This window comes from Echiichthys vipera, assembly GCF_963691815.1.
Source record: "Echiichthys vipera genome assembly, chromosome: 22".
In the NCBI taxonomy this organism is placed as follows: Eukaryota; Metazoa; Chordata; class Actinopteri; order Perciformes; family Trachinidae; genus Echiichthys; species Echiichthys vipera.
In genome coordinates this window covers 13,696,488-13,709,411 of record NC_139847.1, presented here as the reverse complement: position 1 = coordinate 13,709,411, position 12,924 = coordinate 13,696,488, and the positions used below count along the sequence as shown (strand labels likewise).

Here is a 12,924-nt window from a genome sequence, read left to right as displayed (position 1 = left end):
GAAAAAATAAAAATTGGTCTAGTGGAGGGGGAATACTAAATTGACTTGACTCTTGCCAATTGCTGCCAAAGTGCTGGCTTAAAATCACTCCGAGATACACTATCTGCCGGCTGACCGGCAGATTTGTACCTCAATTTGGCCGTCCTCGAGGCTTGCCACATTCCTCCAGGGGGATCGGATTACGTTCTATACAGAGAGATGGGCCTGAAGCATTATGGGTGTTTTGGTCTTACAACATGGGTCTGACACAGTTGAGCAGCAGCGTGAGCAAACAAGTGTGCAAAACGGAATGAAAAAAAGAGATGCCGAATGACTGGCAGACGGTGGCTCAGAGGAAGCATCGTAGTCGTGGTTGAAAGCAGGGATGGCAGAACCGCGGCCCAAACTAAACAGGATAAAAGTCAAGAAACATGTTGTTGGCTGGAATACATGACAGAGAGACAGAAAATAGTTGAGCCAGTGAAAAAGAATAATCCGCCTTGTATAGTATGTCTCACATTTCTTAAAGACAGGAAAAAAAATACTGGCTGTAAGTAACTGTCGAGCCCCAGTAGAAAAGCTGTCAAAAACATGGTACTCTTTAGTCTTATTGAGACTGTGTGTCATGGACATACCCATACTTGTGTTCACAGCAGTAACCACGCACTGCATGAGCTTGTGTGTCACTGCTCAACCTTACCAGTTTCTATGGGGGCTGGGCCACTATTAAAGGCTTGCATGATATAGCAAAGCAATGAACAGGCTGCCAAAGAACATGACAGTAAGTGTGTGTGCGTGTGTGTGCGTGTGTGTGTGTGTGTGTGTGTGTGTGTGTGTGTGTGTGTGTGTGTGTGTGTGACAACGGCATTAATTACCAACAGCGGGCCCACATCTGGGACTCAGGAGTTAACACAGTGTCCAGATAAGCTTGTTAAAACAACATGTCAACAGTTTCATGATTCAGTTTTCGATGAATTTCACACCCACAAAAATCAAATGAGTGGAATGGGACGCTCCTACTACTTTCTTGAGTTTGACATTCTTTAGTCATCATCACATATACGGTATGAAAACACAAAGACGCATGTATGAACATGCGCAACAATGACAGCTAGAGCATCAACAGCCACAGTTGACTGAGAAACAGGATCCCTCTGAATGCAACCAATAAGGCAGTCATAAGCGGCAGGCCCACTTGACAGCAAAAAGATACAATCGGACTCCATGAGCCTTCCATCTACTTCTAATGGTCCGATAGGGAACTGGGCCGGCATTAAAGCTCAAATGATTGGTCATTGTAATGTATGGCTCCCCGACGTAGTTCGGACAGGCACAAAATCAATCGGGACACACTAACCTCTTCAAAATCTGGCTAACAGAGGCACACTGTGAGCTCTGACTGATGAGGTATCAGTTTGCACTATCATCGTACTCCCCTTGGCCTGGCAACTGTGGAGGCCAACTCCAGGCGTCAGCTTTACTTCAAGGGGTATGTGACTGTCTGTGACCGGCCTTGTGCTGCTGGCAAGCTACGGTCTATTGTGGACAAACTCTAATGCAAATTAAATCTTACTTTAACCAAGATAAATTTAACTTGCAATTACCAGCAGGGTATTCCCAGAGAAAAATAAGTGCTACGGGCGAACTGCCAGTAATGAAATGGCACCTGGTGATCCTTTTTAAGTTGACCCTGGGGCCCGTTGCAACACAAATGACAAAACAGCAAGGACATGGTAAGAAATACATGCCACGCACACACACACACACACACAGTGTTATGAGTGAGACGGCCAGGCAGCGGTCCTCCTCCTTCTCCTCTCCACATGGGCAGGAGTGACTGAGAGACCTGCCATCATCAGCTCTGGGGCAAAATTAACCCCTGTTTGCCTTTATTGTTGCTTCATTACTAGTGGCTCAAATGCTGGTAACTGTACAGTAAGTACACAAGTCTATGCACTGGTCCAATACCATGTAATTTATCCATGAAAATATATATTTTTTTTTTCCATTATGGTTGACATTCAAAAAAAGTTCTAAGGCATTCATTCTCTGTATGTATTTGTTCATGTTTTACAAAGTGTTTAACCTGAGCCAGGACATACAACAATGATTGAAATATATTACATATAGACATGGTTAGTAGTGACCTGTTAAAAAAAAAAAAGAGTACTATATACTGTATATTTATCTTTTTAACAAACTCATCTGTGTGCAAGTTTGGGTATTAAAGTCAGTATCGAGAAGGAACAAATGGTATTGGAACATCTCTACTTGGAAACAGAATCCAGTCCTAAAAATACAGTACATTAATATGTGGATGAGAAGCATGTTAGCCAAAATCAGCAAGTACTGTCTTGTCTGGTCACACAACTGCCGATGTCACAAAACAACATCCTGTCGAGTCAATTGTAGAACGAGCTGACATCCATTGAAAGATTTGTTTTCCTATGGGGTAGACTAAGACAAGCAGACAGCAACCAAATTCACCACCACACGGAATAAGAGGGTTAATTTTCAGCCAGGTGGTCTATAATTAACACGTGTGAATGAGTGTAAATAAACCTTGGGGCCTTGACTCACCTCCAGCTGTATTTGTATAGCTGGAGTTTCTCTCTCGTCCACACACTGGGTACTTTAGCTAGTCAGCTAACAACAGCTGAAAGAAAGGAAAAGTGCCCCTAGGGCTGTCTTTTCACGGAGCAGGACCAACAGTGAATAAACAGAGGAAAAACAACGTGGCATATAATGCCCTTTTTTTCTGTAATTAGGGTTTTCCTCAATTAAGCTAGTGATTTTTGTTCATTTGCTTAATTGAGCTGAGAAACAAGAACAATCCTTTCTGTTAAAAGGCTCCATGCAAACCTGAGAATAACTTTTGCTTTGCACATCAGAGAGTAAAACAATATTAATTTTTCTAAATGCCCTGAAAATACTAAAAGCACATTAAACAAAAGAGCCATATAAAGAAGTCAAATCGGTTACATTTTTCTTTTTCTTACCCCCACTGTTACTCAAGGCTTTTTATGAAGTATGTCCATAACACTTGATTAAAAATATTGATCGGTTGATTATTAAAAGGAACTGTGTATACAACATGATCTCTCCCCTTGTCTGACAATATCTGCCCCGCAGTATATTAATTTCTCAAGCTGCAGCTCAAAGGATAAATTGGTAAATAAAATGGAAAGGACCTTCCACAAAAGGTCTCCTGGTTTATTATCAAAACCTGCCGGTGCTAAAAATGGCAAACTGCATTCGAAGGCCTGAAGCCCATCACCGGCCAAAAACCATTGGGCAAATTGTTCAAATGCACGACGCTGATGCCATGGTGGCTGGTGGTGTTCTCTGTGCCTATGCTTCGGTGATCGGCCAAACCAAACCCCCGCCAAAATAAAGCTGCACTGGACTACGGTGCTACAACCTAAAGACAGCTGTGAGAAATCCTGTTCTGCTCAAACACCCCCGAGAAAAAAAAAAATCTACCGTCATGATTGGCCCCACGTTGGGCTGAAATGAGAAAATTATCACTGACTTTCACTCACAGGATTCGCTCCAATGGATGCAATGGTTTCAAAGCAAATTTGTTTTCTGGAGTCAAGCATCAATGTCTGTGGTAACATAAAAAGACACAGTAATGGTATGTTTCTCCAGGGGCGTCCTTCTTCCCAGCAATTGGTGGCTTGGCAGTTACTATTACTACTACTACTACTACTACTACTACTACTATTACTATTACTACTACTACTAGTAGACAAACACTCAATCATGGGCAGTTTGCTCACACTTGGAAACTTTCTCTTAGGGTGCACTCACATTGTCCATTCGTTAGGTGCCGGTGCTTTAGGGTAATTGCCCTCCCTCTACACCTGGGCCGTGGCACAAATGCGTATTGCTTAGGGCACACTCACACTGTCAATTCGTACCGTCCCAAGCATACTTCACAGCTTAAGTCCAGTTTGTTTGACCAGTGAGAGTACAACTGCACGGCGCCCAGGCACGGCACGTTTGCTGGCCGCAGCCCGTTTGGGACAGGTGTACAAAACGGGCATCGCACGTGTACAAACACGAGGCCGATGGCGGTCCTGATGTCTGTTTATTTGTGTCTGACGGACATTTAAAAATATGCTGCCGAATGGTTAACTTCAGTGTAAGTGCACCTTTATACGTCATCGCCCCTCGGGGATTTAGTTTTGTCTGACTGTTTTTGAACGTTTCATCTGTCCAAATCTGCAGCAAACACTCCACCTCTGCATCAAACCACCGCAAACCGTTCCACAACCATCTTTTTAAATGTCCGTGGCGGGGAACAGACGCAAAGAGCCATGGCCGGCAAGTGTGCCGTGCTTCGCTGCGGTACAGTTGTACTCACACCGGTCAAACGAACTAGACTTTAGTTGTGAAGCGTGCTTGGGCACAGTACGGATGGACAGTTTGAGTGCGCCTTTATATTACGAAAATAGTTTGTAAAATTCACCATAAGTAACAAGCTATTTAGTTGCAGATTCTGTCTTCATTTTGGATCAACAATACTTTAAAATATTTGTGTGAATTTCAAAAGGCCAGGAGTCGCGCTGGACGCCCCTGATTTGCATAAAGTAGCCTAGACCTCAACCTTATGCAAATGAGGAGCATCCAAGGTATCTCTTTAAACCCACTGCGGCATCCTCAGAATGCACTGCACGGCTGCTTACACGGAAAATGAATGTGAAGCGTGGAATGAAGAACCCTCTGGTATAACAAACTCCCTCATAGCTAGGGTTTGACTTTACCTTCCCAGCCTTTATGTCAGATAAAGTGTACAGGTTGTTCCCTGCGTTTCTTGTATGTTCCCTCGCACACATACAGAAAATGAAATCTGCATATTTATCAGTTCTTCATAGGACAGGCCGCATTTGCATCAGCTCCGATGTGTGTGTGTGGGTGTCAACAAGTACAGATGCCTACGTGATAGCAGAGAAGAGGCAATGTGGAATAAACAGTTAGCATGAGAAACTGCACACCCTTCCCATGTCATTCCCCCCTGTACGTGCACTGAGTCGATGAGCCAGCACAAGAGTTACAACATCCCTCCCGCTGCTTTTCTCTGCTTACTAATCTTCCATTTACAGGCAGCCCGCAGATGGCTTTACTCATTTTACCCATATTTAAATACAAACCACCGCCTGGCACAACACAGGAGTGTGTGTCTATATTTGCGTCACACAGCAGCATGCAGGGGCTTGTCCCAATCCACAAATACAAGTCTCACCATTTAGCATTTAGGTATGTTTTCACCGCAAGGAACCTCCTCCTTCCAACAGAAACAAGTGAAGCAGGACAATGTGTGTTTAAACTGCAGACGTTTGTCCTAGATGAAAAAAGATCTAAGTGTTCAGGCAGCACAAAACATTATTCAGCCCCGTGACATTTAGAAAGCCGTTTGAGGTGACTGTGCATACCTGTGGGTTGGGGTTAAATAACTATTACGGCAATTCAAAATGTAAACAGACCGCAGTTATTTTGCTAATGATGAAGGATTCATTCATTACAATGATGCATTGATTTTAAATCCTGCAGATTAAACTGCATCAGTCTGCTAAAAGAAAAAAAACAACGAATCAATCAATCAGCTTCTTTCTAGGTGTCTCTAAATGGGACAGTAAAGTCCGGTAAATAGTGTGTGCTAATGAAATACTCCCAGAGCACTAAATGTATGTGCATCTTAATCTGTGACGGTGGCACAGTATTTCCACAGAGCAACATTCATTCACTTTTACTCCCCAACCTGCCCACTCCTGCACACACACTCCCTCTCCTGACAAGTGCTTATAAGGTGAAAGTCAGAAAATCAGTGTTATTATTACCACATTGTTCCTACTGTTGAGATGAATATACTAAGGCTGTCCTTGGTTATTATAGATGAATTATCAACTAGTTGATTTATTCAACAGTAGGGGTGTGAATCAAAACTTTTATCACAATCCCATATTATACGATTTTGATCCGATTCAGGGGCTGCAATCCATTCAACACAATCAGTGACATTGACGGCAACTCACAACAAGAAACTTAAATATGATCTGACAATTGCATTACTTAGCGCTTCAAGACAATTAAATGACAAACTATTCCTTTCATAGTCAACCAAAACAAGTCCTAAAATGGTGAACACAGTTTGGACTAATTACATAAAGCATTTTTTTTGTTTTTTAAATCTGGCAACTTATTTTAAGTACAAAAGAAATCAAGCCTTTAGATGTTAGATGTTTACTGAGTAGAGTATTTCAGGGAAAAACTCTTCAAACTATTAAGGCATTGCCAACTCATTTTTAACATCTTTTTTCCCCTGCGAATGAATCTTTTTCCATGCAAAATAATCATGACAGCCAAATCAAATCATCCAAAAAAAGAGCGCACACACACACACACACACACACACACACACACACACACACACACACACACACACACACACACACACACACACACACACACACACACACACACACACACACACACACACACACACACACACACACACACACACACACACACACACACACACACACACACACACACACACACACACACACACACACACACATACACATACACATACACACACACACACACACACACACACACACACAAAACTAACAAGACACATAATCGCTCCTGACCCAAATCATCATCCTCTGAGTTGTTGATTGAATTGAGTGTCTGTTAAGCGAATGATTCACAGCCCTTGACAAAGCATTTGCTTCCAATTTTTGCTAAACAGCATTTGGCAACAGTCCCATGGCAGATGGTTCTGTAAATCTGAACTCTGAAGAAAATCCACTTCCTAATTTAATTAAAAGTGACCCATGTTGTAACTAATATGCATGCATGTATACATGAGTGTGTACACTCCACACCCTCAAAATCACATTTCTTGGGACTTGCGGTGAGAAAGCAGATTTACTACTCTGCTGGCCTCTAATCTAACCCAGTTGCTCCCTAGTTCACTGGGTTAGCCTCTCCTCCCCCACACTCCTTGTGCTGGGTGCCCAACATGTATTTATATGTATGTGTTATAGACACTGTATTGATTGATTTGTGACTGTGCTCTGACCAGTTACAGAGAGGGATCTGATGACACACAAATCCTGTCCCTGTTTCCAGTCACTTTGGTTAGCGGCTGTAGCTGACAAAAGAAACATGTGTTGGTGTCTGCCGGCCATGAAATGGGAAATGTTGAGTTTTTTCTTTTTACGGAGGCTGATTTCTACCAAAAGCAATAGCGCACCATTATGATCTATGGCTCACAGATGCCACTGTGGGTACAAGCAATAACAAGTGGAATTTTTCAGTTTGCTCTTCTGCAAAATGGTACTTTGGTGGTTGAAGAGGAAAATGATGTGGCGCATTTAAGACACCTTATGATGAGACACAAATGTATAAAGCTGCAGTAAAACTCCATGTCCTTACATATGAGCTACAAAACTGGAATGGTTCAAATATATCATCAGTGTGAGTTCAAAGGCTTGTAAATCCCCCCAAACTGTACTCCTAGGCTTAGCAGCAATCTACAAATGCCAAGGTAGGTAAACAGATTTTCTCCCCATATTGCTTTATCAAGACCAAACATCCATTTGTTCACATGAATTAGCAAGAGCAGCAGCTAATGCATGGAGTCAGATTACAACCTTTGAGCAGAGCCGCCTTTATCCCCCTATATGGAGCTTAATCTGTCCAAATCCACCGCTTTGCTGTGCCCTAAATCCACAACAGAGCCTAATTCCTCTTTAATCTAATGAGCAGTAAAGGTGCACTTACTCAGGTTCAGAATACCACAGACTGCGTATCTGAGCATCCCATCACAACAGAGCCAGTTCAGGTCTTCACTACTATGCCACCACGCATCACATTGTTACAAAAAACTGCAAAGAGAATCTCTTGCATCACAGCAGAGTAGACTAGACAAGCAGATATGTGACAGGTGTTGATTACTTGTTTGGTTTTCTTCTTGTCACTTGCAGTTTCTGCTGTAAGGGACATTTCCGGGTCGAGCTTTTTGAGTGGACTGCTGTCAAAAGATGCTGAGGAGGAAGGTGTCTGGCCCCTCGGCCAGCAACATTCAGGCTTCTTCACATGACAGCAGAGAGGGGGTATCCCTCAAGACTTATGATACTATGTTATTGTGACTAACTTTTTCTTATTCAGAAAAAGTTTAAAAGCAGAGAGCGACAGTCTCTCACACCCTACTACCTAAATCCTGCAGGCTAATTGTTCCCGACAAGGTTGAAGACTGGAATGAAAACAATGAAAACCAATTAAGACCAACAGCTGAAAGATTGACCAATCTTCAAACTATACTGCACAAATAATAACTGTGATCAGATTTTTTTTCTTTCTGCAAATGATTAAATTGGTTGTGTCTGACATTGTCAGTTTGCTGTTCGAGTACCTGCTCTTGTGAAGCAGATAAATCCCTCCTTGCTCACAGGCTTTCGTTAACCACTCTGCTTCTTAAACACAGGAGTGGCTGCCAGCAAGATAATTTTCTAACTTTCACTTGTATGTATTGAGGGTTAAGTCTTTCACGTTTAGCTGCATGCTTTGGTACAAGGAGGGTAAAGAAAAGAGATGCCATGGTTTCATATCGCATCATACCATTGGGGTACAGCACATGCACAATAAAACCTGATCTGAAATTGCAGACAGGCTCAATAGCTGGCGCACAATCACAGAACATGGGGATGACGGATTTGTATGACTAAGGTGTCCGCAGTCAGCCTTGAGTTGGAATATATTTTACACAAAAAATATAGATATGTATATTGGTTGCCATCCTTTTGAGAGTACCCATCCATTTATTACTTTTATTATTAATTAATAAATGATCTTGTTTCTAATTAATTAATGGGTTGTTCTGGCTATAAAATGTCCTAATATGCCCATCACAATTCTACACAAAATAAAATACATCTTTAAACTGTTTGTTTTATCTGAACCCATAGTCCAAAGTACAAAAAAACAATTTAGAAGCCAATTTTTTTCATCATGTCCTGTTTTTGCCATTTCTGCTTGAAAAATGATGGTAACGACAGTACCGCTTATCGAAATTGTTGTGGATACATTTTCTGTTGATTACAGCTCTAGTATTGCGTTGCCAAGGACGGATTCATAATTGGAATATTAATATTGATCTAAATAATTTCCATAACCGCACAAAAGAAAACAGGCTGACTGTGCCTCTTCACACTTTCTAGAAAGTAAGTCAAGAAAGGCTGAGCCTCTATTATGAATGAATCAAATGCTGAGGCAACTCTCACATTTAAGTAGGAGATCAATTCAGTCCATTAGAAGAAAGGCATCATAATAGAGTGGTTAAATTGGGTTTCAATGATCAGTATCTTTACAATAAATGCTGAGAAGAATATTGGACAGCCAAATGCATAAACACAGTTACCTATCTTCTATGTGCTTTGTCTCTGTCCCACAGAGCAGCACACGTACATGATTATTCACTCTTTATTCAAATTGATAGCCTTGCTGAGGAATAAATTAGAAGGTAAAAAAACACTAGTTATGTATTCACTGCCAACCTCGATTAGTAACATCAATAAACTTCTGATGTCAGCAAAAAAAGTCCAATTTATGACTATTTATATGGACATTTTAACTTTGCAAAGACACAGTACATCTGCACAGGATCAAACTCACAAACAGCCACAGCAGTGATTATAAATCGCTTAACTTTCCCATTGTAATCTCATTGCCATGCAAATAAAGCTAATGAGGAGGTTTATGCATGCTAATGAGAAAATATTACTGAGAATGACGACACCCTGAGGGGAATAGTAATTGTATATCTCTGTATTACACTCTGCTTGTATCTGATAAGAAAGACACAATATGATGGCACCAATGCCAGATTATCAACATGAAGCAGAATCCTGTGCAGGTGATCACATGTACGGCAAGGATCACATATGTGGCATTACTTAATGTTCTGTGCTATAAATGACTCAGCTATCCAGCTGGGATCAGTGGCTGGCATTGAGCCGCTGTCACCACCACCATCTCTCTAACCCACGCATTTCTGAGCATGGGGGCCTCTCCTCAAAAGTCAAATGTCAGATGTTATCCATCCCCACTCACAGAGAAGGTCCCAGCATCGGGGGCTTGAAGGGCCCTGCTTCTTGGCTGGTGACGGAAAAACACAATTACCCAGCAGGTTTTGCTTTGGAGCGCTGTGGTTGCCATGATTGCACCATGACAACCATATTACCAAGTGTTTATTTAATTCTATATTCAGCTGAGGGCAAGATTTCATTTCCACATTCAACTGTAGGAATAGATTATTGGCAATAATTATATTGTAGTAGCGACAGATACTGATGTTGGTTTAAGATACAAGTTCAATGATAACATCAGGATGTCACAACATCCGGATAAGTATCAAACTTTGAAGTCACGCTTGAGAGAAGCGGGGCTGTACAGAAGGAAAAACTATTCACAACTGGACGAGGTGAGACGTGCCATCCTTACAGAGCTGCATGGACCAGGCCAGGTATTCAGCAAAGGTTGCATTTAACACATAGCTAGTGTTTTTGCTGAAGTACTTGCCACATAGTCCGATATACTCATCCTGATGTTGTGATTGGTTGACAGCATAGCAACTATCACGTCGTATGTATGCACTGCAGAAAATAATTCTTAACAATAGCGAAATTATCTTCCAAAGTACTCATGTTTTCAAAATAGGCGCTTTTCCGTGTTTTTCACCTCCCGTCTGTCCAATCAGGAGGGTCCATTCTCTGATAGATAGGACTACCCTTTTCTTTAGAAGTTAATGTCGTTGTGTTTTATGATTTGCTGTTTTGTTTTCCTATTTGATGTTGTGTTTTATGATTTGCTGTTTTGTTTTCCTATTTGATGTTGTGTTTTATGATTTGCTGTTTTGTTTTCCTATTTGATGTTGTGTTTTATGATTTGCTGTTTTGTTTTCCTATTTGATGTTGTGTTTTATGATTTGAACTTCAGGGCCACCGTAGTGGAGCATTTTTTTCCTAACATTTCATGGACCGAAGACTAATCGATAGGTTTATTAATCATGAAAATAGTTATTAGTTGAAAAATCATAAGGACATTACCTGACTTAATAATCAGGACTAGCACTATCTGACTAAAGCCCATTTCCCACTGGATAAAAAAAACAAAACAACTAACAGCCATTAACATATTTAGTGGGAAAAGTAATAACACGATAACTGGGTGACCATGCCAATTTTCGCTCCTTTTCCAGCTTCATGCTATTACTCTGGCAACTCTCTTCCATCGGTACCCACAAATTCTGTCCGACTCCGCTCAAGCAGTGCTCGGACATAATTCCAAATAAGGCAGCACCGAGTTTGAAAGAGAGACTGAATAAATGACATATGAAAAATAACTGACCACTTGTCACTGAACCCTTTTGCTGTTTTCTACTGTTGACTAACTGTTTTCCAGCTCATTTGTGACATCGAACAGAAAAGAAAATCCTGCATATACACGTTGATTTTCAGTAAAAAAGTGATGGAGCTCATTAAATGTCATGGTTAAATGTTGGAAATGACTCCTATATTTCAGTTTCTTTCTGTCTGGGATGAGAATTATGCAACTTCTCCTGCCTCAGCTGATTAAACTCTTATGAGTAATTACTATGCAGCAGTGGTTTTCAGGAGCATTATGATAATGCATTTTGAAAACAGGTGGATGCAAAGCACTTATGATAAGTTGGACTGACACCTTGTAACAGGGCAACCTAGGCAGCTGAAAACAAATTACTTCACACCTTTAGCCTGCAGTTATTTTGGAGAGGTGCTTTGTACACAGCCAGCGTCTGTGTTGTCATAACACTGATGCATTACCAAAACACTGACTTCTCCAAACTTGGAATGAATAATGAGTTAAATTAGTTTGCTGATCTCAACCCCGGGCTCAAGAGTGAGCCCTAGAAACGGGGCTCTCAGATTCCCTGACAGCCTCCCTAATGACTAATCAATACATTTTAACCTGATTAAGCCCACGGCAGATCTTCTCTAGGCAGAGCACTCAAAATACAGTGTTGAGACGTGCAACGCGATGGCATCTCCACAGCGTGACAAAGGGAAAAGTAGCTTCAGATCTGTATAACACGACAGGCCAAGTCTCCCAGTGATAATGTTAAATCGCTTCCAAAGCCATACTTGTCATATCTATTTTTCATTACCCTTCAAGTTAGTGGAGACTGTAGGGGAATGATCCCTTGAAATATTCATCACAAAAGCACCCTGTGACACTCTTTTAACACTGAACCCCATTTTCTGACTGAAATGTAGCCATAACACAACTGGTAAGCTCTGTACTTGCTAGAGAAAAGACTTTGCAGCAGTAATCGTTTTGTTTAACTCTTTCTTTGTTTCAAATGGCACGAGCTAAGCCTTTGAAAGCAATCAAGTGGAACTATCTTAGCGAGCCACAGCTTGGGCTTGCCTTTAATATAGTCAGTGAATCCAGTCACGGTCTTTTGAAGAGTGCAGCATTGCCTCTTGGTCCTTTTTTCTTAATCTTAATGTTTAATGGTTGCCGATGATCTAATCATTTCAACCGGTTGAACCTTTGCATCTAAGCCTGGATAAAAATGACTCCATGATTCCCTCCTGTGCTTGTGCACACTGTGATTGCTGCACATGCCTGTTGTGATGTACTGGAGCTGGAGAGAATAATGATTGCATGTAGTGCTGGATCACAACCAGCCAGCGCAAATAAACACATTCTGTCATACTTCTGAGGAAAAAGGCTGCCCGTTTGTCATTTTCACATAGAATGCCAATAGAGTACTTGGCTTCACTGCAACTTAACTGGAGTGCTTGCCTTTAAGTCAACATGAGATGTGACATGGAACTGGACAGGCTACATTGCTCCTATTCCTTGTTCAATGGGTAGGTCGACTTGATT

General features: G+C 41.4%; 1 protein-coding gene across 2 annotated transcripts in view; it reads right to left on the bottom strand.

Annotated features, from left to right (window-relative positions):
* LOC310964065 (protein phosphatase 3 catalytic subunit alpha) overlaps positions 1 to 12,924 on the bottom strand; it is a 72,758-nt gene that overhangs the window by 58,961 nt on the left and 873 nt on the right. The gene's annotated exons all lie outside the window — the stretch shown is intronic.